Source organism: Heptranchias perlo, chromosome 35, assembly GCF_035084215.1.
Source record: "Heptranchias perlo isolate sHepPer1 chromosome 35, sHepPer1.hap1, whole genome shotgun sequence".
In the NCBI taxonomy this organism is placed as follows: Eukaryota; Metazoa; Chordata; class Chondrichthyes; order Hexanchiformes; family Hexanchidae; genus Heptranchias; species Heptranchias perlo.
Window position 1 is genome coordinate 17,361,247 of NC_090359.1, and position 23,226 is coordinate 17,384,472.

A 23,226-nucleotide genomic window follows, 5' to 3' on the forward strand; every position below is an offset into this window, starting at 1 on the left:
TTTATATCTGTATAAATGCGTAGGCTTCAAGGAGATCTTGAAACATTTGCCTGAGGAAGGAGAAAATCTCCGAAAGCTTGTGAATTTAAAATAAAATTGCTGGACTATAACTTGGTGTTGTAAAATTGTTTACAGTTTATATCTCGCCTCAGATTTCAGATAAAAGGTTGGTTTCCTGGACACTCTGCTGGTGTCTCGTTGTCTCTCTTTACTCAGTTACACCGCTCTCTACCTCCCTCTGCTGGTGTCTCTCTGTATCTCTGTGCTCAGTTACACCGCTCTCTACCTCCCTCTGCTGGTGTCTCTCTGTATCTCTGTACTCAGTTACACCGCTCTCTACCTCCCTCTGCTGGTGTCTCTCTGTATCTCTGTACTCAGTTACACCGCTCTCTACCTCCCTCTGCTGGTGTCTCTCTGTATCTCTGTACTCAGTTACACCGCTCTCTACCTCCCTCTGCTGGTGTCTCTCTGTATCTCTGTACTCAGTTACACCGCTCTCTATCTCCCTCTGCTGGTGTCTCTCTGTATCTCTGTACTCAGTTGCACCGCTCTCTACCTCCCTCTGATGGTGTGTCTCTGTATCTCTGTACTCAGTTACACCGCACTCTACCTCCCTCTGCTGGTGTCTCTGTGTATCTCTGTACTCAGTTACACCGCTCTCTACCTCCCTCTGCTGGTGTCTCTCTGTATCTCTGTACTCAGTTACACCGCTCTCTACCTCCCTCTGCTGGTGTCTCTCTGTATCTCTGTTCCCAGTTACACCGCTCTCTACCTCCGTCTGCTGGTGTCTCTCTGTATCTCTGTACTCAGTTACACCGCTCTCTACCTCCCTCTGCTGGTGTCTCTCTGTATCTCTGTACTCAGTTACACCGCTCTCTACCTCCGTCTGCTGGTGTCTCTCTGTATCTCTGTACTCAGTTACACCGCTCTCTACCTCCCTCTGCTGGTGTCTCTCTGTATCTCTGTACTCAGTTACACCGCTCTCTACCTCCCTCTGCTGGTGTCTCTCTGTATCTCTGTACTCAGTTACACCGCTCTCTACCTCCCTCTGCTGGTGTCTCTCTGTATCTCTGTACTCAGTTACACCGCTCTCTACCTCCCTCTGCTGGTGTCTCTCTGTATCTCTGTACTCAGTTACACCGCTCTCTACCTCCCTCTGCTGGTGTCTCTCTGTATCTCTGTACACAGTTACACCGCTCTCTACCTCCGTCTGCTGGTGTCTCTCTGTATCTCTGTACTCAGTTACACCGCTCTCTACCTCCCTCTGCTGGTGTCTCTCTGTATCTCTGTACTCAGTTACACCGCTCTCTCCCTCCCTCTGCTGGTGTCTCTCTGTATCTCTGTACTCAGTTGCACCGCTCTCTACCTCCCTCTGCTGGTGTCTCTCTGTATCTCTGTACTCAGTTGCACTGCTCTCTACCTCCCTCTGCTGGTGTCTCTCTGTATCTCTGTACTCAGTTACACCGCTCTCTACCTCCCTCTGCTGGTGTCTCTCTGTATCTCTGCACTCAGTGACACCGCTCAGTCTGTCCCCGCAGCTCCTTCGGGAGTTTAATGATGTTGAAATTAAGTCTTTTTCCTCTGTGACTTGTGAAGTTTTGATCAGTGAAATGTTTGAGAAAGAGATGGAATGAGAGCTTTAAGTGTGGGACAGAAGTTGTTTAACGGAGAAGGCACACGCTGCCTTAAATTTAACGGAGAAGGCACACGCTGCCTCAAACATTTGCCTGAGGAAGGAGAAAATCTCCGAAAGCTTGTGAATTTAAAATAAAATTGCTGGACTATAACTTGGTGTTGTAAAATTGTTTACAATTGCCTTAAATTGAGCAGTGGTTTCCCTCGTGCAGCGGTTATCATGTTTACATCACTCATGAAAGGTCTCTGATTCAATCCCGGGCGGGACCATTATTTGGGAAATTGCTCCGCGTGAATCTCCAGGATGAGTTTCTTCTCCTGTGAAAAGCGGGCGATAATTGATTTTTCCTGTTAAATTTGGCAACCGCTGCACCACATTCCTTTCAGGGAGAAGGGATGATGGAAGAAAGTGCCCATGAACCTGATTAAATGAGGCCAAACACAAGATAATATTAAGATATCATCAGCAGAACATCAACATAACCTGAGCTCCGAGATCTGACCGGGTCCCATTCCCCCAGAGGGAGGAATGAGCGGGAGGGGAAATTCCACCCGGTTTATATTTTTGTCCAAGGTGATGTCACAAAGTCCAATTTACAGTGGAGTCGAAATAGTTGAGTTTGGAGAGCGTGAGATTGAAGATCTGAAGGTCTCTGGGTTTGATTCTGTGTTCGGTGATTTTTGTTGCTCTGTTCTCGTTCTTTGAGTCGATTCTCGCATTTATTTACACTGAAATTTTAACCGGCACAGAAAAGTTGGGGAAGAAATAGACAGGCATCAAGAATGGGAAATATTGATAGTGTCTTTATTGAGTTTTTATTTCTCTTTTCTCTTCTGCCTTTTTCTCTGGAATTTGTCTCTCTCGGTGCCGGGAGACCATTTGATTTGAGGCATTTGTCCTGAACTGATGTCTTTTCCACATCTCGGGGCGGTCGGACCCGCTCTGTCTGTTACTACTTGTGATCATTGACGGGAACAGGCCGCGAGTTAAACGTTTATCAGCAAACCGACAGAGAGAAAACACAACGGGAATCAAACTCATTGGGCATGATTTTATCGGGGAGGGGGGTCACGGGAGTCAAGAGGTCATGGGTGGGTCAGTCATCGGGGGCATCGGCGAGTCAGTCATCGGGGGTCGGGGGTCATCGCGGGGGTCGGAGATCATGGGGTTCGTAGCTCGTGCAGGGGTGTCGGTGATTTGGAGGGGGTCGGCCGATCGCCTGTGTGGGATCACGGCCGGTTGGCTTGTTGGGCCAGGGGGAAGCACTCCTGTTCCTCCGGGCCCACAAGCTGTGCGATAAAGGCATTTACCTGCTGTTTCGGGCCTTCTCGCCTCCTCTCATGTGGTGTGAAGGAGAAGGCCCAGGAATCCCGGCCCCCAAGAGTTTAAAATAAAAAAGCTGTAAAAATGGAGGCCCACATGCTAGCTACATAAACACTCACACACAGACATATACACACAAACATACACACACCAATAACATGAAAGTAACACAGGACTACTTGACAAACAGTGGAAGCAGCATGCTGCAGACAGAGCGAAGCGATCCCACAAACAACGGATCAGATCAAAGCTCTGCAGTCCTGCCACACCCATTTGTGAATGATGATGGATAATTAAACAACTAATGGGAAGAGGCTCTATGAACATCCCCATCCTCAATGATGGTAAAGCCCAGCGTGTGAGTGCAAAGTTTCAGAAACCGTCTTCAGCCAGAAGTGCCGAGTGGATGATCCATCTCGGCCTCCTCCCGAAATCCCCACCATCACAGAAACCAGTCGAACATCGAGGTGAAGAGTGAAGCTGAGAGCAGATTTTAAAACCGCTGGAATGTCAGTGAAATTAAATTGGGGAAATTGGGAAACTCCGAGTCAGTTTTGCACTGTATATTCCGCATCCAATATTGGAGATAAATGTGAGAAAAAGCTTTTCAAGGCGGCGAAAGTTTAATCTCCCCGTCGGGGAATTGAACCCCGGTCTCTCGCGTAACAGGCAGGAACACTCACCACTATACTAATGAGAAACTGCTGCATTGACTGTGCACTCATCCCAGATGGTGTTAGACATGCTTCACGTATCAGTGCATTTCTTTTAACTATTTATTTGATGACAGTTTGTTTCATTTTCCACGGGCCACTCTTGAAAGAACCATTTACATTTCCATCTCTTTGTTGGACAACGACAACTGACTCTGTCTTTCTTTCGTTCTTTCTTTCTCTCTTCTCGTGGTGAGTTGCCCCACCTTCGTCCGGGGTTTAATACCCCGACTGGGAGGTAGCAGTTTTCAGACGCTAACTTTTAATTTTATGTCTTCGCCGAGCTTCTTCCTAAACAAAAACGACAGAGCAAAAAAACAGGTGATTGTCACTTTCAGAATATTATTGTACGGAGACTATTTGAGGACTGGATGCAGAGCAATTGTGATTTTTACTAACTGGTGGGTCAGGTGACAGATTCGAAATTCATTCATTTCCCCCGCGGAGGTTCAAATCTGACAGACTTCAGATCCCGTCATTCATCAACCTGTTTCATCTCTGCGTTTCAAACTTCAACAAGTTTCTTGTAGAATTAATAATTCTTAAGTGAATTAAAATTCCACAGCATTGAGTACCTCGAGTTTTATGCTCATTTTAATTGATCTGCAAGATTTCACGAAATCTACGACAGAAATAGAACAAAAATCAGCCAAATTATCCATATTCTGACTCAGTATTTCTGAGTCAATCCATGTGTATGTGTCTGTGTCTGTCTGTCTGTCTGTGTATGTGCCTCATATTTTCTATATTTTCCTGAGAAGATCTGTCTCTGTCTGTCTCACTCTCTCCCGCGTTACCCACATCATGATCCAACATGAGATGGAAAAGTGGTCGGTAATTCTTCTTTCAACAGTGGTCCGTGGAAAGTGAAACAAACCGTCATCAAATGAACAGTTCAAACAGATTCACTGAAACGTGAAGCATCTGTGGTGAATATACGGCAAATATCTATACGAATTCCTCGTTAGTATAGTGGTGAGTATCCCCGCCTGTCACGCGGGAGACCGGGGTTCAATTCCCCGACGAGGAGGTTATTGCTGCTTTCGAAGCTTCACTTTCATTTATCTGCAATATTGGATGTTGAAAATACAATGAAAAACTGACTCGGCCTTTCCCACTTCCACAAATTGATTTCACAGCGATTTTAAATATCTGCTCTCTGCCTCACGCTTCAGCTCGATGTGAGAACCACAATAATGGGCAAGAAATAAAACGCAGAATCGCGCTGTCACCAGCCCGAAACAGAGAGAGACAGGTCTCGGAACAGGCGCAGACATGAAAGATCTCACATACAGCAATGAAAAGGATGCATGTTTCAGTGAATCTATTTTAACTACTTCTTTGATGACAATTTGATTAACTTTCCACATGCCACTGTTGAAAGAAGACTTACTTTCTATCTCTTTGTTAGTCAAGGTCCAGAGAAAAATTATTTGGGGAGCAGGTTAAAAGTGACAGATAGAAAGAAAGAGAGAGACACTCAGAAACGCATATAACAAGTGAGACAGACATAGTCATATTCACACATACACAAACACACACATTCCGAGCTACATAAACACTCGCACACAGACATATACACACACCAATAACCTGAAAGTAACACAGGACTACTTGCCAAACATTGGAAGCAGCATGCTGTAGACAGAGCTAAACGATCCCACAAACAACGGATCAGATCAAAGCTCTGCAGTCCTGCCACACCCATTTGTGAATGATGGTGGATAATTAAACAACTAATGGGAAGAGGCTCTATGAACATCCCCATCCTCAATGATGGTAAAGCCCAGCGTGTGAGTGCAAAGTTTTAGAAACCGTCTTCAGCCAGAAGTGCCGAGTGGATGATCCATCTCGGCCTCCTCCCGAAATCCCCACCATCACAGAAACCAGTCGAACATCGAGGTGAAAAGTGAAGCTGAGAGCAGATTTTAAAACCGCTGGAATATCAGTGAAATTAAATCGGGGAAAGTGGGAAACTCCGAGTCAGTTTTACACTGTATATTCCGCATCTAATATTAGAGATAAATGAGAGAAAAAGGCGGCAAAAGTTTAATCTCTCCGTCGGGGAATTGAACCCCGGTGTCACGCGTGACAGGCGGGGATACGCACCACTATACTAACGAGGAACTGCTGCATTGACTGTGCACTCATCCCAGATGGTGTTAGACATGCTTCACGTATCAGTGCATTTCTTTTAACTATTTATTTGATGACAGTTTGTTTCATTTTCCACGGGCCACTCTTGAAAGAACCATTTACATTTCCATCTCTTTGTTAGACAACGACAACTGACTCTGTCTTTCTTTCGTTCTTTCTTTCTCTCTTATCGTGGTGAGTTGCCCCACCTTCGTCCGGGGTTTAATACCCCGACTGGGAGGTAGCAGTTTTCAGACGCTAACTTTTAATTTTATGTCTTCGCCGAGCTTCTTCCTAAACAAAAACTACAGAGCAAAAAAACAGGTGATTGTCACTTTCAGAATATTATTGTACGGAGACTATTTGAGGACTGGATGCAGAGCAATTGTGATTTTTACTGACTGGTGGGTGAGGTGACAGATTCGAAATGCATTCATTTCCCCCGCCCAGGTTCAAATCTGACAGACTTCAGATCCCGTCATTCATCAACCTGTTTCATCTCTGCGTTTCAAAATTCAACATGTTTCTTGTAGAATTAATAATCCTTAAGTGAATTAAAATTCCACAGCATTGGGTACCTCGAGTTTTATGCTCATTTTAATTGATCTGCAAGATTTCACGAAATCTACGACAGAAATGGAACAAAAATCAGCCAAATTATCCATATTCTGACTCTCAGTATTTCTGAGTCAATCCATGTGTATGTGTGTCTGTCTGTCTGTCTGTGTATGTGCCTCATATTTTCTATATTTTCCTGAGAAGATCTGTCTCTTTCTGTCTCACTCTCTCCCGCGTTACCCACATCATGATCCAACATGAGATGGAAAAGTGGTCGTTAATTCTTCTTTCAACAGTGGTCCGTGGAAAGTTAAACAAACTGTCATCAAATGAACAGTTCAAACAGATTCACTGCAACGTGAAGCATCTGTGGTGAATATACGGCAAATATCTGCTTGAATTCCTCGTCAGTATGTGGTGAGTATCCCCGCCTGTCACGCGGGACACCGGGGTTCAATTCCCCGACGAGGAGGTTAATGCGGCTTTCGAAGCTTCACTTTCATTTATCTGCAATATTGGATGTTGAAAATACAATGAAAAACTGACTCGGCCTTTCCCACTTCCACAAATTGATTTCACAGCGATTTTAAATATCTGCTCTCTGCCTCACGCTTCAGCTCGATGTGAGAACCACAATGATGGGCAAGAAATAAAACGCAGAATCGCGCTGTCACCAGCCCGAAACAGAGAGAGACAGGTCTCGGAACAGGCGCAGACATGAAAGATCTCACATACAGCAATGAAAAGGATGCACGTTTCAGTGAATCTATTTTAACGACTTCTTTGATGACAATTTGTTTAACTTTCCACATGCCACTGTTGAAAGAAGACTTACTTTCTATCTCTTTATTAGTCAAGGTCCAGAGAAAAATTATTTGGGGAGCAGGGAAAAAGTGACAGATAGAAAGAAAGAGAGAGACACTCAGAAACGCATATAACAAGTGAGACAGACATAGTCATATTCACACATACACAAACACACACATTCCTAGCTACATAAACACTCGCACACAGACATATACACACACCAATAACCTGAAAGTAACACAGGACGACTTGCCAAACATTGGAAGCAGCATGCTGTAGACAGAGCTAAACGATCCCACAAACAACGGATCAGATCAAAGCTCTGCAGTCCTGCCACACCCATTTGTGAATGATGGTGGATAATTAAACAACTAATGGGAAGAGGCTCTATGAACATCCCCATCCTCAATGATGGTAAAGCCCAGCGTGTGAGTGCAAAGTTTTAGAAACCGTCTTCAGCCAGAAGTGCCGAGTGGATGATCCATCTCGGCCTCCTCCCGAAATCCCCACCATCACAGAAACCAGTCGAACATCGAGGTGAAGAGTGAAGCTGAGAGCAGATTTTAAAACCGCTGGAATATCAGTGAAATTAAATTGGGGAAAGTGGGAAACTCCGAGTCAGTTTTTCACTGTATATTCCGCATCCAATATTAGAGATAAATGAGGGAAAAAGCATTAAAAGGCGGCAAAAGTTTAATCTCCCCGTCGGGGAATTGAACCCCGGTGTCACGCGTGACAGGCGGGGATACTCACCACTATACTAACGAGGAACTGCTGCATTGACTGTGCACTCATCCCAGATGGTGTTAGACATGCTTCACGTATCAGTGCATTTCTTTGAACTATTTATTTGATGACAGTTTGTTTCATTTTCCACGGGCCACTCTTGAAAGAACCATTTACATTTCCATCTCTTTGTTAGACAACGACAACTGACTCTGTCTTTCTTTCGTTCTTTCTTTCTCTCTTATCGTGGTGAGTTGCCCCACCTTCGTCCGGGGTTTAATACCCCGACTGGGAGGTAGCAGTTTTCAGACGCTAACTTTTAATTTTATGTCTTCGCCGAGCTTCTTCCTAAACAAAAACTACAGAGCAAAAAAACAGGTGATTGTCACTTTCAGAATATTATTGTACGGAGACTATTTGAGGACTGGATGCAGAGCAATTGTGATTTTTACTGACTGGTGGGTGAGGTGACAGATTCGAAATGCATTCATTTCCCCCGCCCAGGTTCAAATCTGACAGACTTCAGATCCCGTCATTCATCAACCTGTTTCATCTCTGCGTTTCAAAATTCAACATGTTTCTTGTAGAATTAATAATCCTTAAGTGAATTAAAATTCCACAGCATTGGGTACCTCGAGTTTTATGCTCATTTTAATTGATCTGCAAGATTTCACGAAATCTACGACAGAAATGGAACAAAAATCAGCCAAATTATCCATATTCTGACTCTCAGTATTTCTGAGTCAATCCATGTGTATGTGTGTCTGTCTGTCTGTCTGTGTATGTGCCTCATATTTTCTATATTTTCCTGAGAAGATCTGTCTCTTTCTGTCTCACTCTCTCCCGCGTTACCCACATCATGATCCAACATGAGATGGAAAAGTGGTCGTTAATTCTTCTTTCAACAGTGGTCCGTGGAAAGTTAAACAAACTGTCATCAAATGAACAGTTCAAACAGATTCACTGCAACGTGAAGCATCTGTGGTGAATATACGGCAAATATCTGCTTGAATTCCTCGTCAGTATGTGGTGAGTATCCCCGCCTGTCACGCGGGACACCGGGGTTCAATTCCCCGACGAGGAGGTTAATGCGGCTTTCGAAGCTTCACTTTCATTTATCTGCAATATTGGATGTTGAAAATACAATGAAAAACTGACTCGGCCTTTCCCACTTCCACAAATTGATTTCACAGCGATTTTAAATATCTGCTCTCTGCCTCACGCTTCAGCTCGATGTGAGAACCACAATGATGGGCAAGAAATAAAACGCAGAATCGCGCTGTCACCAGCCCGAAACAGAGAGAGACAGGTCTCGGAACAGGCGCAGACATGAAAGATCTCACATACAGCAATGAAAAGGATGCACGTTTCAGTGAATCTATTTTAACGACTTCTTTGATGACAATTTGTTTAACTTTCCACATGCCACTGTTGAAAGAAGACTTACTTTCTATCTCTTTATTAGTCAAGGTCCAGAGAAAAATTATTTGGGGAGCAGGGAAAAAGTGACAGATAGAAAGAAAGAGAGAGACACTCAGAAACGCATATAACAAGTGAGACAGACATAGTCATATTCACACATACACAAACACACACATTCCTAGCTACATAAACACTCGCACACAGACATATACACACACCAATAACCTGAAAGTAACACAGGACGACTTGCCAAACATTGGAAGCAGCATGCTGTAGACAGAGCTAAACGATCCCACAAACAACGGATCAGATCAAAGCTCTGCAGTCCTGCCACACCCATTTGTGAATGATGGTGGATAATTAAACAACTAATGGGAAGAGGCTCTATGAACATCCCCATCCTCAATGATGGTAAAGCCCAGCGTGTGAGTGCAAAGTTTTAGAAACCGTCTTCAGCCAGAAGTGCCGAGTGGATGATCCATCTCGGCCTCCTCCCGAAATCCCCACCATCACAGAAACCAGTCGAACATCGAGGTGAAGAGTGAAGCTGAGAGCAGATTTTAAAACCGCTGGAATATCAGTGAAATTAAATTGGGGAAAGTGGGAAACTCCGAGTCAGTTTTACACTGTATATTCCGCATCCAATATTAGAGATAAATGAGGGAAAAAGCATTAAAAGGCAGCAAAAGTTTAATCTCCCCGTCGGGGAATTGAACCCCGGTGTCACGCGTGACAGGCGGGGATACTCACCACTATACTAACGAGGAACTGCTGCATTGACTGTGCACTCATCCCAGATGGTGTTAGACATGCTTCACGTATCAGTGCATTTCTTTTAACTATTTATTTGATGACAGTTTGTTTCATTTTCCACGGGCCACTCTTGAAAGAACCATTTACATTTCCATCTCTTTGTTAGACAACGACAACTGACTCTGTCTTTCTTTCGTTCTTTCTTTCTCTCTTATCGTGGTGAGTTGCCCCACCTTCGTCCGGGGTTTAATACCCCGATTGGGAGGTAGCAGTTTTCAGACGCTAACTTTTAATTTTATGCCTTCGCCGAGCTTCTTCCTGAACAAAAACACAGAGCAAAAAAACAGGTGATTGTCACTTTCAGAATATTATTGTACGGAGACTATTTGAGGACTGGATGCAGAGCAATTGTGATTTTTACTAACTGGTGGGTGAGGTGACAGATTAGAAATTCATTCATTGGTTCAAATCTGACAGACTTCAGATCCCGTCATTCATCAACCTGTTTCATCTCTGCGTTTCAAACTTCAACAAGTTTCTTGTAGAATTAATAATTCTTAAGTGAATTAAAATTCCACAGCATTGAGTACCTCGAGTTTTATGCTCATTTTAATTGATCTGCAAGATTTCACGAAATCTACGACAGAAATAGAACAAAAATCAGCCAAATTATCCATATTCTGACTCTCAGTATTTCTGAGTCAATCCATGTGCATGTGTGTCTGTTTCTGTGTGTCTGTCTGTCTGTCTGTGTATGTGCCTCATATTTTCTATATTTTCCTGAGAAGATCTGTCTCTTTCTGTCTCACTCTCTCCCGCGTTACCCACATCATGATCCAACATGTGATGCAAAAGTGGTCGGTAATTTTTCTTTCAACAGTGGTTCGTGGAAAGTGAAACAAACTGTCATCAAATGAACAGTTCAAACAGATTCACTGAAAAGTGAAGCATCTTTGGTGAATATACGGTAAATGTCTGTACCAATTCCTCGTTAGTATAGTGGTGAGTATCCCCGCCTGTCACGCGGGAGACCGGCGTTCAATTCCCCGACGAGGAGGTTATTGCTGCTTTCGAAGCTTCACTTTCATTTATCTGAAATATTGGATGTTGAAAATACAATGAAAAACTGACTCGGCCTTTCCCACTTCTGCAATTTGATTTCACAGCGATTTTAAATATCTGCTCTCTGCCTCACGCTTCAGCTCGATGTGAGAACCACAATGATGGGCAAGAAATAAAACGCAGAATCGCGCTGTCACCAGCCCGAAACAGAGAGAGACAGGTCTCGGAACAGGCGCAGACAAGAAAGATCTTACATACAGCAATGAAAAGGATGCACGTTTCAGTGAATCTATTTTAACGACTTCTTTGATGACAATTTGTTTAACTTTCCACATGCCACTGTTGAAAGAAGACTTACTTTCTATCTCTTTATTAGTCAAGGTCCAGAGAAAAATTATTTGGGGAGCAGGGAAAAAGTGACAGATAGAAAGAAAGAGAGAGACACTCAGAAACGCATATAACAAGTGAGACAGACATAGTCATATTCACACATACACAAACACACACATTCCTAGCTACATAAACACACCAATAACCTGAAAGTAACACAGGACTTCTTGACAAACAGTGGAAGCAGCATGCTGTTGAGAGAGCTTAGCGATCCCACAAACAACGGATCAGATCAAAGCTCTGCAGTCCTGCCACACCCATTTGTGAATGATGGTGGATAATTAAACAACTAACGGGAAGAGGCTCTATGAACATCCCCATCCTCAATGATGGTAAAGCCCAGCACGTGAGTGCAAAGTTTTAGAAACCGTCTTCAGCCAGAAGTGCCGAGTGGATGATCCATCTCGGCCTCCTCCCGAAATCCCCACCATCACAGAAGCCAGTCGAACATCGAGGTGAAGAGTGACGCTGAGAGCAGATTTTAAAACCGCTGGAAAATCAGTGAAATTAAATTGGGGAAAGTGGGAAACTCCGAGTCAGTTTTTCACTGTATATTCCGCATCCAATATTGGAGATAAAAGCTTTTGAAGGCGGCGAAAATTTAATCTCCTCGTCGGGGAATTGAACCCCGGTCTCCCGCGTGACAGGCGGGGATACTCACCACTATACTAACGAGGAGCTGCTACATTGACCGTGCACTCATCCCAGATGGCGTTAGACATGCTTCATGTATCAGTGCATTTCTTTTAACTATTTATTTGATGATAGTTTGTTTCATTTTCCACGGGCCACTCTTGAAAGAACCTTTTACATTTCCTTCTCTTTGTTAGACAACGACAACTGACTCTGTCTTTCTTTCGTTCTTTCTTTCTCTCTTATCGTGGTGAGTTGCCCCGCCTTAGTCCGGGGTTTCATTCCCCGACGGGGAGGAAGCATTTATCAGACGCCAACTTTTAATTTTATGTCTTCGCCGAGCTTCTTCCTGAACAAAAACTGCAGAGCAACAAAACAGGTGATTGTCACTTTCAGAATATTATTGTACGGAGACTATTTGAGGACTGGATGCAGAGCAATTGTGATTTTTACTAACTGGTGATTAAGGTGACAGATTAGAAATTCATTCATTGGTTCAAATCTGACAGACTTCAGATCCCGTCATCCATCAACCTGTTTCATCTCTGCGTTTCAAAATTCAACAAGTTTCTTGTCGAATTAATAATTCTTAAGTGAATTAAAATTCCACAGCATTGAGTACCTCGAGTTTTATGCTCATTTTAATTGATCTGCAAGATTTCACGAAATCTACGACAGAAATAGAACAAAAATCAGCCAAATTATCCATATTCTGACTCTCAGTATTTCTGAGTCAATCCATGTGCATGTGTGTCTGTTTCTGTGTGTCTGTCTGTCTGTCTGTGTATGTGCCTCATATTTTCTATATTTTCCTGAGAAGATCTGTCTCTTTCTGTCTCACTCTCTCCCGCGTTACCCACATCATGATCCAACATGTGATGCAAAAGTGGTCGGTAATTTTTCTTTCAACAGTGGTTCGTGGAAAGTGAAACAAACTGTCATCAAATGAACAGTTCAAACAGATTCACTGAAAAGAGAAGCATCTTTGGTGAATATACGGTAAATGTCTGTACCAATTCCTCGTTAGTATAGTGGTGAGTATCCCCGCCTGTCACGCGGGAGACCGGGGTTCAATTCCCCGACGAGGAGGTTATTGCTGCTTTCGAAGCTTCACTTTCATTTATCTGAAATATTGGATGTTGAAAATACAATGAAAAACTGACTCGGCCTTTCCCACTTCTGCAATTTGATTTCACAGCGATTTTAAATATCTGCTCTCTGTCTCACGCTTCAGCTCGATGTGAGAACCACAATGATGGGCAAGAAATAAAACGCAGAATCGCGCTGTCACCAGCCCGAAACAGAGAGAGACAGGTCTCGGAACAGGCGCAGACATGAAAGATCTTACATACAGCAATGAAAAGGATGCACGTTTCAGTGAATCTATTTTAACGACTTCTTTGATGACAATTTGTTTAACTTTCCACATGCCACTGTTGAAAGAAGACTTACTTTCTATCTCTTTATTAGTCAAGGTCCAGAGAAAAATTATTTGGGGAGCAGGGAAAAAGTGACAGATAGAAAGAAAGAGAGAGACACTCAGAAACGCATATAACAAGTGAGACAGACATAGTCATATTCACACATACACAAACACACACATTCCTAGCTACATAAACACACCAATAACCTGAAAGTAACACAGGACTACTTGACAAACAGTGGAAGCAGCATGCTGTTGAGAGAGCTTAGCGATCCCACAAACAACGGATCAGATCAAAGCTCTGCAGTCCTGCCACACCCATTTGTGAATGATGGTGGATAATTAAACAACTAACGGGAAGAGGCTCTATGAACATCCCCATCCTCAATGATGGTAAAGCCCAGCACGTGAGTGCAAAGTTTTAGAAACCGTCTTCAGCCAGAAGTGCCGAGTGGATGATCCATCTCGGCCTCCTCCCGAAATCCCCACCATCACAGAAGCCAGTCGAACATCGAGGTGAAGAGTGACGCTGAGAGCAGATTTTAAAACCGCTGGAAAATCAGTGAAATTAAATTGGGGAAAGTGGGAAACTCCGAGTCAGTTTTTCACTGTATATTCCGCATCCAATATTGGAGATAAAAGCTTTTGAAGGCGGCGAAAATTTAATCTCCTCGTCGGGGAATTGAACCCCGGTCTCCCGCGTGACAGGCGGGGATACTCACCACTATACTAACGAGGAGCTGCTACATTGATCGTGCACTCATCCCAGATGGCGTTAGACATGCTTCATGTATCAGTGCATTTCTTTTAACTATTTATTTGATGATAGTTTGTTTCATTTTCCACGGGCCACTCTTGAAAGAACCTTTTACATTTCCTTCTCTTTGTTAGACAACGACAACTGACTCTGTCTTTCTTTCGTTCTTTCTTTCTCTCTTATCGTGGTGAGTTGCCCCGCCTTAGTCCGGGGTTTCATTCCCCGACGGGGAGGAAGCATTTATCAGACGCCAACTTTTAATTTTATGTCTTCGCCGAGCTTCTTCCTGAACAAAAACTGCAGAGCAACAAAACAGGTGATTGTCACTTTCAGAATATTATTGTACGGAGACTATTTGAGGACTGGATGCAGAGCAATTGTGATTTTTACTAACTGGTGATTAAGGTGACAGATTAGAAATTCATTCATTGGTTCAAATCTGACAGACTTCAGATCCCGTCATTCATCAACCTGTTTCATCTCTGCGTTTCAAAATTCAACAAGTTTCTTGTAGAATTAATAATTCTTAAGTGAATTAAAATTCCACAGCATTGAGTACCTCGAGTTTTATGCTCATTTTAATTGATCTGCAAGATTTCACGAAATCTACGACAGAAATAGAACAAAAATCAGCCAAATTATCCATATTCTGACTCTCAGTATTTCTGAGTCAATCCATGTGCATGTGTGTCTGTTTCTGTGTGTGTGTCTGTCTGTCTGTGTATCTGCCTCATATTTTCTATATTTTCCTGAGAAGATCTGTCTCTTTCTGTCTCACTCTCTCCCGCGTTACCCACATCATGATCCAACATGTGATGCAAAAGTGGTCGGTAATTTTTCTTTCAACAGTGGTTCGTGGAAAGTGAAACAAACTGTCATCAAATGAACAGTTCAAACAGATTCACTGAAAAGTGAAGCATCTTTGGTGAATATACGGTAAATGTCTGTACCAATTCCTCGTTAGTATAGTGTGTGAGTATCCCCGCCTGTCACGCGGGAGACCGGGGTTCAATTCCCCGACGAGGAGGTTATTGCTGCTTTCGAAGCTTCGCTTTCATTTATCTGAAATATTGGATGTTGAAAATACAATGAAAAACTGACTCGGCCTTTCCCACTTCTGCAATTTGATTTCACAGCGATTTTAAATATCTGCTCTCTGCCTCACGCTTCAGCTCGATGTGAGAACCACAATGATGGGCAAGAAATAAAACGCAGAATCGCGCTGTCACCAGCCCGAAACAGAGAGAGACAGGTCTCGGAACAGGCGCAGACATGAAAGATCTTACATACAGCAATGAAAAGGATGCACGTTTCAGTGAATCTATTTTAACGACTTCTTTGATGACAATTTGTTTAACTTTCCACATGCCACTGTTGAAAGAAGACTTACTTTCTATCTCTTTATTAGTCAAGGTCCAGAGAAAAATTATTTGGGGAGCAGGGAAAAAGTGACAGATAGAAAGAAAGAGAGAGACACTCAGAAACGCATATAACAAGTGAGACAGACATAGTCATATTCACACATACACAAACACACACATTCCTAGCTACATAAACACACCAATAACCTGAAAGTAACACAGGACTACTTGACAAACAGTGGAAGCAGCATGCTGTTGAGAGAGCTTAGCGATCCCACAAACAACGGATCAGATCAAAGCTCTGCAGTCCTGCCACACCCATTTGTGAATGATGGTGGATAATTAAACAACTAACGGGAAGAGGCTCTATGAACATCCCCATCCTCAATGATGGTAAAGCCCAGCACGTGAGTGCAAAGTTTTAGAAACCGTCTTCAGCCAGAAGTGCCGAGTGGATGATCCATCTCGGCCTCCTCCCGAAATCCCCACCATCACAGAAGCCAGTCGAACATCGAGGTGAAGAGTGACGCTGAGAGCAGATTTTAAAACCGCTGGAAAATCAGTGAAATTAAATTGGGGAAAGTGGGAAACTCCGAGTCAGTTTTTCACTGTATATTCCGCATCCAATATTGGAGATAAAAGCTTTTGAAGGCGGCGAAAATTTAATCTCCTCGTCGGGGAATTGAACCCCGGTCTCCCGCGTGACAGGCGGGGATACTCACCACTATACTAACGAGGAGCTGCTACATTGAACGTGCACTCATCCCAGATGGCGTTAGACATGCTTCATGTATCAGTGCATTTCTTTTAACTATTTATTTGATGATAGTTTGTTTCATTTTCCACGGGCCACTCTTGAAAGAACCTTTTACATTTCCTTCTCTTTGTTAGACAACGACAACTGACTCTGTCTTTCTTTCGTTCTTTCTTTCTCTCTTATCGTGGTGAGTTGCCCCGCCTTCGTCAGGGGTTTAATTCCCCGACGGGGAGGAAGCATTTATCAGACGCCAACTTTTAATTTTATGTCTTCGCCGAGCTTCTTCCTGAACAAAAACTGCAGAGCAAAGAAACAGGTGATTGTCACTTTCAGAATATTATTGTACGGAGACTATTTGAGGACTGGATGCAGAGCAATTGTGATTTTTACTCACTGGTGATTAAGGTGACAGATTAGAAATTCATTCATTGGTTCAAATCTGACAGACTTCAGATCCCGTCATTCATCAACCTGTTTCATCTCTGCGTTTCAAAATTCAACAAGTTTCTTGTAGAATTAATAATTCTTAAGTGAATTAAAATTCCACAGCATTGAGTACCTCGAGTTTTATGCTCATTTTAATTGATCTGCAAGATTTCACGAAATCTACGACAGAAATAGAACAAAAATCAGCCAAATTATCCATATTCTGACTCTCAGTATTTCTGAGTCAATCCATGTGCATGTGTGTCTGTTTCTGTGTGTCTGTCTGTCTGTCTGTGTATGTGCCTCATATTTTCTATATTTTCCTGAGAAGATCTGTCTCTTTCTGTCTCACTCTCTCCCGCGTTACCCACATCATGATCCAACATGTGATGCAAAAGTGGTCGGTAATTTTTCTTTCAACAGTGGTTCGTGGAAAGTGAAACAAACTGTCATCAAATGAACAGTTCAAACAGATTCACTGAAAAGTGAAGCATCTGTGGTGAATATACGGCAAATATCTGCTTGAATTCCTCGTCAGTATGTGGTGAGTATCCCCGCCTGTCACGCGGGAGACCGGGGTTCAATTCCCCGACGAGGAGGTTATTGCTGCTTTCGAAGCTTCACTTTCATTTATCTGCAATATTGGATGTTGAAAATACAATGAAAAACTGACTCGGCCTTTCCCACTTCCACAAATTGATTTCACAGCGATTTTAAATATCTGCTCTCTGCCTCACGCTTCAGCTCGATGTGAGAACCACAATAATGGGCAAGAAATAAAACGCAGAATCGCGCTGTCACCAGCCCGAAACAGAGAGAGACAGGTCTCGGAACAGGCGCAGACATGAAAGATCTCACATACAGCAATGAAAAGGATGCATGTTTCAGTGAATCTATTTTAACTACTTCTTTGATGACAATTTGATTAACTTTCCACATGCCACTGTTGTCAGAAGACTTACTTTCTATCTCTTTGTTAGTCAAGGTCCAGAGAAAAATTATTTGGGGAGCAGGTTAAAAGTGACAGATAGAAAGAAAGAGAGAGACACTCAGAAACGCATATAACAAGTGAGACAGACATCGTCATATTCACACATACACAAACACACACATTCCTAGCTACATAAACACACCAATAACCTGAAAGTAACACAGGACTACTTGACAAACAGTGGAAGCAGCATGCTGTTGAGAGAGCTTAGCGATCCCACAAACAACGGATCAGATCAAAGCTCTACAGTCCTGCCACACCCATTTGTGAATGATGGTGGATAATTAAACAACTAACGGGAAGAGGCTCTATGAACATCCCCATCCTCAATGATGGTAAAGCCCAGCACGTGAGTGCAAAGTTTTAGAAACAGTCTTCAGCCAGAAGTGCCGAGTGGATGATCCATCTCGGCCTCCTCCCGAAATCCCCACCATCACAGAAACCAGTCGAACATCGAGGTGAAGAGTGAAGCTGAGAGCAGATTTTAAAACCGCTGGAATATCAGTGAAATTAAATTGGGGAAAGTGGGACACTCCGAATCAGTTTGACACTGTCCATTCCGCATCCAATATTGGAAATGAATGAGAGAAAAGCTTCGAAAGGCGGCGGAAGTTTAATCCCCCCGTCGGGAAATTGAACCCCGGTCTCTCGCGTGACAGGCGGGGATACTCACCACTATACCAACGAGGAACTGCTGCACCCACCGTGCACTCATCCCAGATGGTGTTAGACATGCTTCATGTGTCAGTGCATTTCTTTTAACTATTTATTTGATGACAGTTTGTTTCATTTTCCACGGGCCACTCTTGAAAGAACCTTTTACATTTCCATCTCTTTGTTGGACAACGAAAACTGACTCTGTCTTTCTTTCGTTCTTTCTTTCTCTCTTCTCTGGTGAGTTGCCCCGCCTCAGTCCGGGGTTTAATTCCCCGACGGGGAGGAAGCATTTATCAGACGCCAACTTTTAATTTTATGTCTTCGCCGAGCTTCTTCCTAAAAAAAAACTACAGAGAAAAAAAACAGGTGATTGTCACTTTCAGAATATTAATGTACGGAGACTATTTGAGGACTGGATGCAGAGCAATTGTGATTTTGACTTACTCGTGGTTCAGGTGACAGATTAAAATCTCCGAGTCAGTTTTACACTGCATTTTCCACATCCAATATTGCAGATAAAAACTTTGACAGGCTTCGAAAATTTAACCTCTTCGTCGGGGAATTGAACCCCGGCGTGACAGGGGAGGATACTCACCACGATACCAACGAGGAATTACTGCATTGATTCTACACTCACCCCAGATGGTGTTAAAAATGTGTCAGTGAATTTCTTCAACGATTTATTTGATGACAGTTTGTTTAATTTTCCACGGGCCACTGTTGAGAGAACCTTTTACATTTCCTTCTCTTTGTTAGACAACGAACAACTGACTCTGTCTTTCTTTCGTTCTTTCTCTCTCTTATCGTGGTGAGCATTTATAAGACGCCAACTTTTAATTTTATGTCTTCGCCGAGCTTCTTCCTAAAAAAAACTACAGAGAAAAATAAACAGCTGATTGTCGCTTTCAGAATATTATTGAACAGAGACTGTTTGGGGACTGGATGCAGAGCGATTGTGATTTTAACTGACTCGTGGTTAAGGTGACAGATTAAAATTTCATTCATTTCCCTCGCACAGGTTCGAATCTGAGAGACTTCAGATCCCGTCATTTATCAACGTGTTCATCTCTGCGTTTCAAAATTCAACAAGTTTCTTGTGGAATTAATAATTCTGAAGTGAATTAAAATTCCACGGCATTGAACACCTCGAGTTTTATGCTCATTGATCTGTGAGATTTCACGAAATCTACCACAGAAATAGAACAAAAATCAGCCAAATTATCCATGTTCTGTCTCTCCATATTTCTGAGTCACTCCATGTGTATGCGTGTCTGTGTCTATCTGTCTGTGTATGTGCCTCATATTTTCTTTGTTTTCTTGAGTCGGTCTTTCTCTGTCTCACTCTCTCCCGCACTCCCCACATCATGATCCAACATGAGATGGAAAAGTGGTCGGTAATTCTTCTTTCAACAGTGGTCCGTGGAAAGTTCAACAAACTGTCACCAAAAGAATAGCTCAAACAGATTTACTGAAACGTGAAGCATCTGTGCTGAACGTACATCCCCTTCCGGCACCAGTTCCTCGTTAGTATCGTGGTGAGGATCAGTGTCCATCACCCTGGAGACTGGGGTCAATTCCCCGACGGGAAGGTCTGCCTTTAGAAGCTTCACTTTCATTTATCAGCAACATCGAATGAAGAAAATACAGTGAAAAACTGACTCGGACTTTTTCACTTTCTACGATTTAATTTCACTGATCTCCGAGCAGATTTTAAAATCCTCACCTCGATATCAGAACCACAATAATGAGGAAGAAATAAAACGCAGAATCGCCCTGTGAACAGACCCGGGCGAATTCACCAGCCCGAAACAGAGAGAGACAGAAAACTGCTCATTATTCCAGGATTATCCAGGAATCCAAAGATACCCCCAGTATCTCTTCTCGACCACAAACCGACTTCTTGCACCCCCTGCCTCCTCCACCCTCACCACAAAATTTGCGAGGAGCTCCTGGACTATTTTGTCACAAAGATTGAGACCATCCGTTCAGCTGCCGCTTCAGTGGAAAACTCTCCAGTGGCTGGAGTCAGAAGGAGCACAAAAGAAGATGGTAGTGGTTGTTGGAGGCCAATCATCTCAGCCCCAGGACATTGCTGCAGGAGTTCCTCAGGGCAGTGTCTTTGGCCCAACCATCTTCAGCTGCTTCATCAATGACCTTTCCCCCATCATAAGGTCAGAAATGGGGATGTTTGCTGATGATTGCGCAGTGTTCAGTTCCATTCGCAACCCCACAGATAAGAAGCAGTCCGTGCCCACATGCAGCAAGACCTGGACAATATCCAGGCTTGGGCTCATAAGTGGCAAGTAACATTCATGCCAGATAATTGCCAGGCAATGACAATCTCCAACAAGAGAGAGTCTGACCACCTCCCCTTGACATTCAACGGCATTACCATCGCCGAATCCCCCATCATCAACATCCTGGGTGTCACCATTGACCAGAAACTTAACTGGACCAGCCATATAAATACTGTGGCTACACGAGTAGGCCAGAAGCTGGGTATTCTGTGGTGAGTGACCCACCTCCGGACTCCCCAAAGCCTTTCCACCATCTACAAGGCACAAGTCAGGAGTGTGATAGAATACTCTCCACTTGCCTGGATGAGTGCAGCTCCAACAACACTCAAGAAGCTCGACACCATCCAGGACAAAGTAGCCCACTTGTTCGGCACCCCATCCACCACCCTAAACATTCACTCCCTTCACCACCGGCGCACTGTGGCTGCAGTGTGTACCATCCACAGGATGCACTGCAGCAACTCGCCAAGGCTTCTTCGACAGCACCTCCCAAACCCACGACCTCCAACATCTAGAAGGACAAGGGCAGCAGGCACATGGGAACAACACCACCTGCACGTTCCCCTCCAAGTCACACACCATCCCGACTTGGAAATATATCACCGTTCCTTCATCGTCGCTGGGTCAAAATCCTGGAACTCCCTACCTAACAGCACTGTGGGAGAACCTTCACCACATGGACTGCAACAGTTCAAGAAGGCGGCTCACCACCACCTTCTCAAGGGCAATTAGGGATGGGCAATAAATGGTGGCCTCGCCAGCGACGCCCACATCCCATGAACGATTAAAAAAGGCAGTAATGGCGCGGCTGGGATACAAAACCATGCTGGCAAAGCTCAATGGATTAGCAGTCCATCACCTCAACCACTCAGCCACCTGGTCGCAAGAACAGTGCAAAGAAAGCCCTTTTATTTGATTCTTTCAAGGCAAAAATCTTGGACTCAAAGGTCAGAGTCGGAAAGCCGCTTTTCAATCACCAGTTCCGAGATTCTGGACAACACTCTTGTGAAGCGGTAGCGTGGCCGAGCGGTCCAAGGCGCTGGATTTAGGCTCCAGTCTCTGCGCTGCCATAATGTGAGCTGTTGAACATTTTAGCCTCATCACCAAAATCTTTCTTTTCTCAGCAGTGTCATGCGTGCCATTAATGTTCTTGGGGCACAACTGCCACACCTCATGTGCTGCGTCGTGATCGTTTTGTGGTTAACACTCTGCGTTGTGGTCGCAGTAACATCGGAGCGAATCCGAGTCTCCACAGAGTTTCATTTACCGATTTTTTCCTTTCCCACATGTGCTGAGAGGATGCAGCAAGAAATCAATCTTCAGAACATGAAAGAAAAATGTTTTGGTGAAACCTTTCAATTCCGTCAAATCCCACCTCTCTCACATGCCTGTACTTGATGTTCCACAGTTCAAACCCGCCTCTTCTCCCAGCTTTTTCTTCCTTCCACAGTCAATAGGCCGCCTTTACTTTCCTCCTTCCATTTCATGGACACTTTCCTGCTGCATTGCCGACTCTAACATTCACTTTCACGATCTCACTCCTTTAAGTTTGTTCTGCTCCGACCGCTGTTTCTATTGGGCACATGTCCCATTCACACCAATGTTCATTTGTGCCTTGAAACCAGTCGATACATTTCGATCTGCGTGACCGCTCGACAGACAAACACGACGAAAGCAGGGTTGGTCTCTGGAAAGACAGCCGCCCGATTGTTCACGAAATTTACTTGTGGAATCTTGTGATCCAGGGGATGGTAACTGAAGAACTGGTTTTTGTTTTGATGCTTGTTGGCTCTTTTCTCTCAGCAGTTGATGTGCGTGAGTGACGGGCAGCGCGACAGAGCAGCGAATGGCGGTTGAAAGGTTCACATTTGGCAAGTTGGGGCGGTGCAGTAAGATCGGAAGTGTTCCGCCTTGATCTTAATAGTTCTGTTGAAACGTGCGATTGAATCGAGTATAGGATAAATGTAAAGAGCGCCTGTGGGGAAAAAGGAGCGATTACAGGCCATGAGCGGAAGGTCTTTCAAATTCTCGTGGCGCAGGACGCTGTGTGCGGAAACGGCAGATTTTAAAGCGCGTGTGTAGGAAAGTAAAGTGCGATCTTGTGTGTGAGAAGAGCACAAGAAAGTTGTGCTTGAAGCTGCGCCCTTGAGGCAAGTTGCAGGTTGTCAGGAAAACTGCTCCAGTGAAAGCTCAAAAATAAAACCAGAAACTGCTGGCAACACTCAGCAGGTCAGGTAGTATCTGTGGGGAGATACTCAAGTATTTATCCAATTCTCCTTTTAAAGTTACGATTGAATCGAGCTCCACCATCCATTAAGGCAGTGCGTTCCAGATCATTACAATTTGCTGTGTAAAAAAACCTGCTTATTTCCCTCTAGTTCTTTTGCCAATTATCTTA

At 43.8% G+C, this 23,226-nt stretch overlaps 5 non-coding genes across 5 annotated transcripts; 2 read left to right on the forward strand and 3 right to left on the reverse strand.

Annotated features, from left to right (window-relative positions):
• Positions 1-4,630: 4,630 nt before the first annotated feature.
• Positions 4,631-4,702, forward strand: trnad-guc (transfer RNA aspartic acid (anticodon GUC)). The gene has a single exon. It is a non-coding gene; the product is annotated as a tRNA-Asp (tRNA).
• Positions 4,703-12,132: 7,430 nt separating this feature from the next.
• On the reverse strand, positions 12,133-12,204 carry trnad-guc (transfer RNA aspartic acid (anticodon GUC)). The gene has a single exon. It is a non-coding gene; the product is annotated as a tRNA-Asp (tRNA).
• A 972-nt stretch (positions 12,205-13,176) lies between these two features.
• On the forward strand, positions 13,177-13,248 carry trnad-guc (transfer RNA aspartic acid (anticodon GUC)). The gene has a single exon. It is a non-coding gene; the product is annotated as a tRNA-Asp (tRNA).
• Positions 13,249-14,249: 1,001 nt separating this feature from the next.
• On the reverse strand, positions 14,250-14,321 carry trnad-guc (transfer RNA aspartic acid (anticodon GUC)). Its single transcript has one exon. It is a non-coding gene; the product is annotated as a tRNA-Asp (tRNA).
• Positions 14,322-16,367: 2,046 nt separating this feature from the next.
• On the reverse strand, positions 16,368-16,439 carry trnad-guc (transfer RNA aspartic acid (anticodon GUC)). The gene has a single exon. It is a non-coding gene; the product is annotated as a tRNA-Asp (tRNA).
• Positions 16,440-23,226: the final 6,787 nt, after the last annotated feature.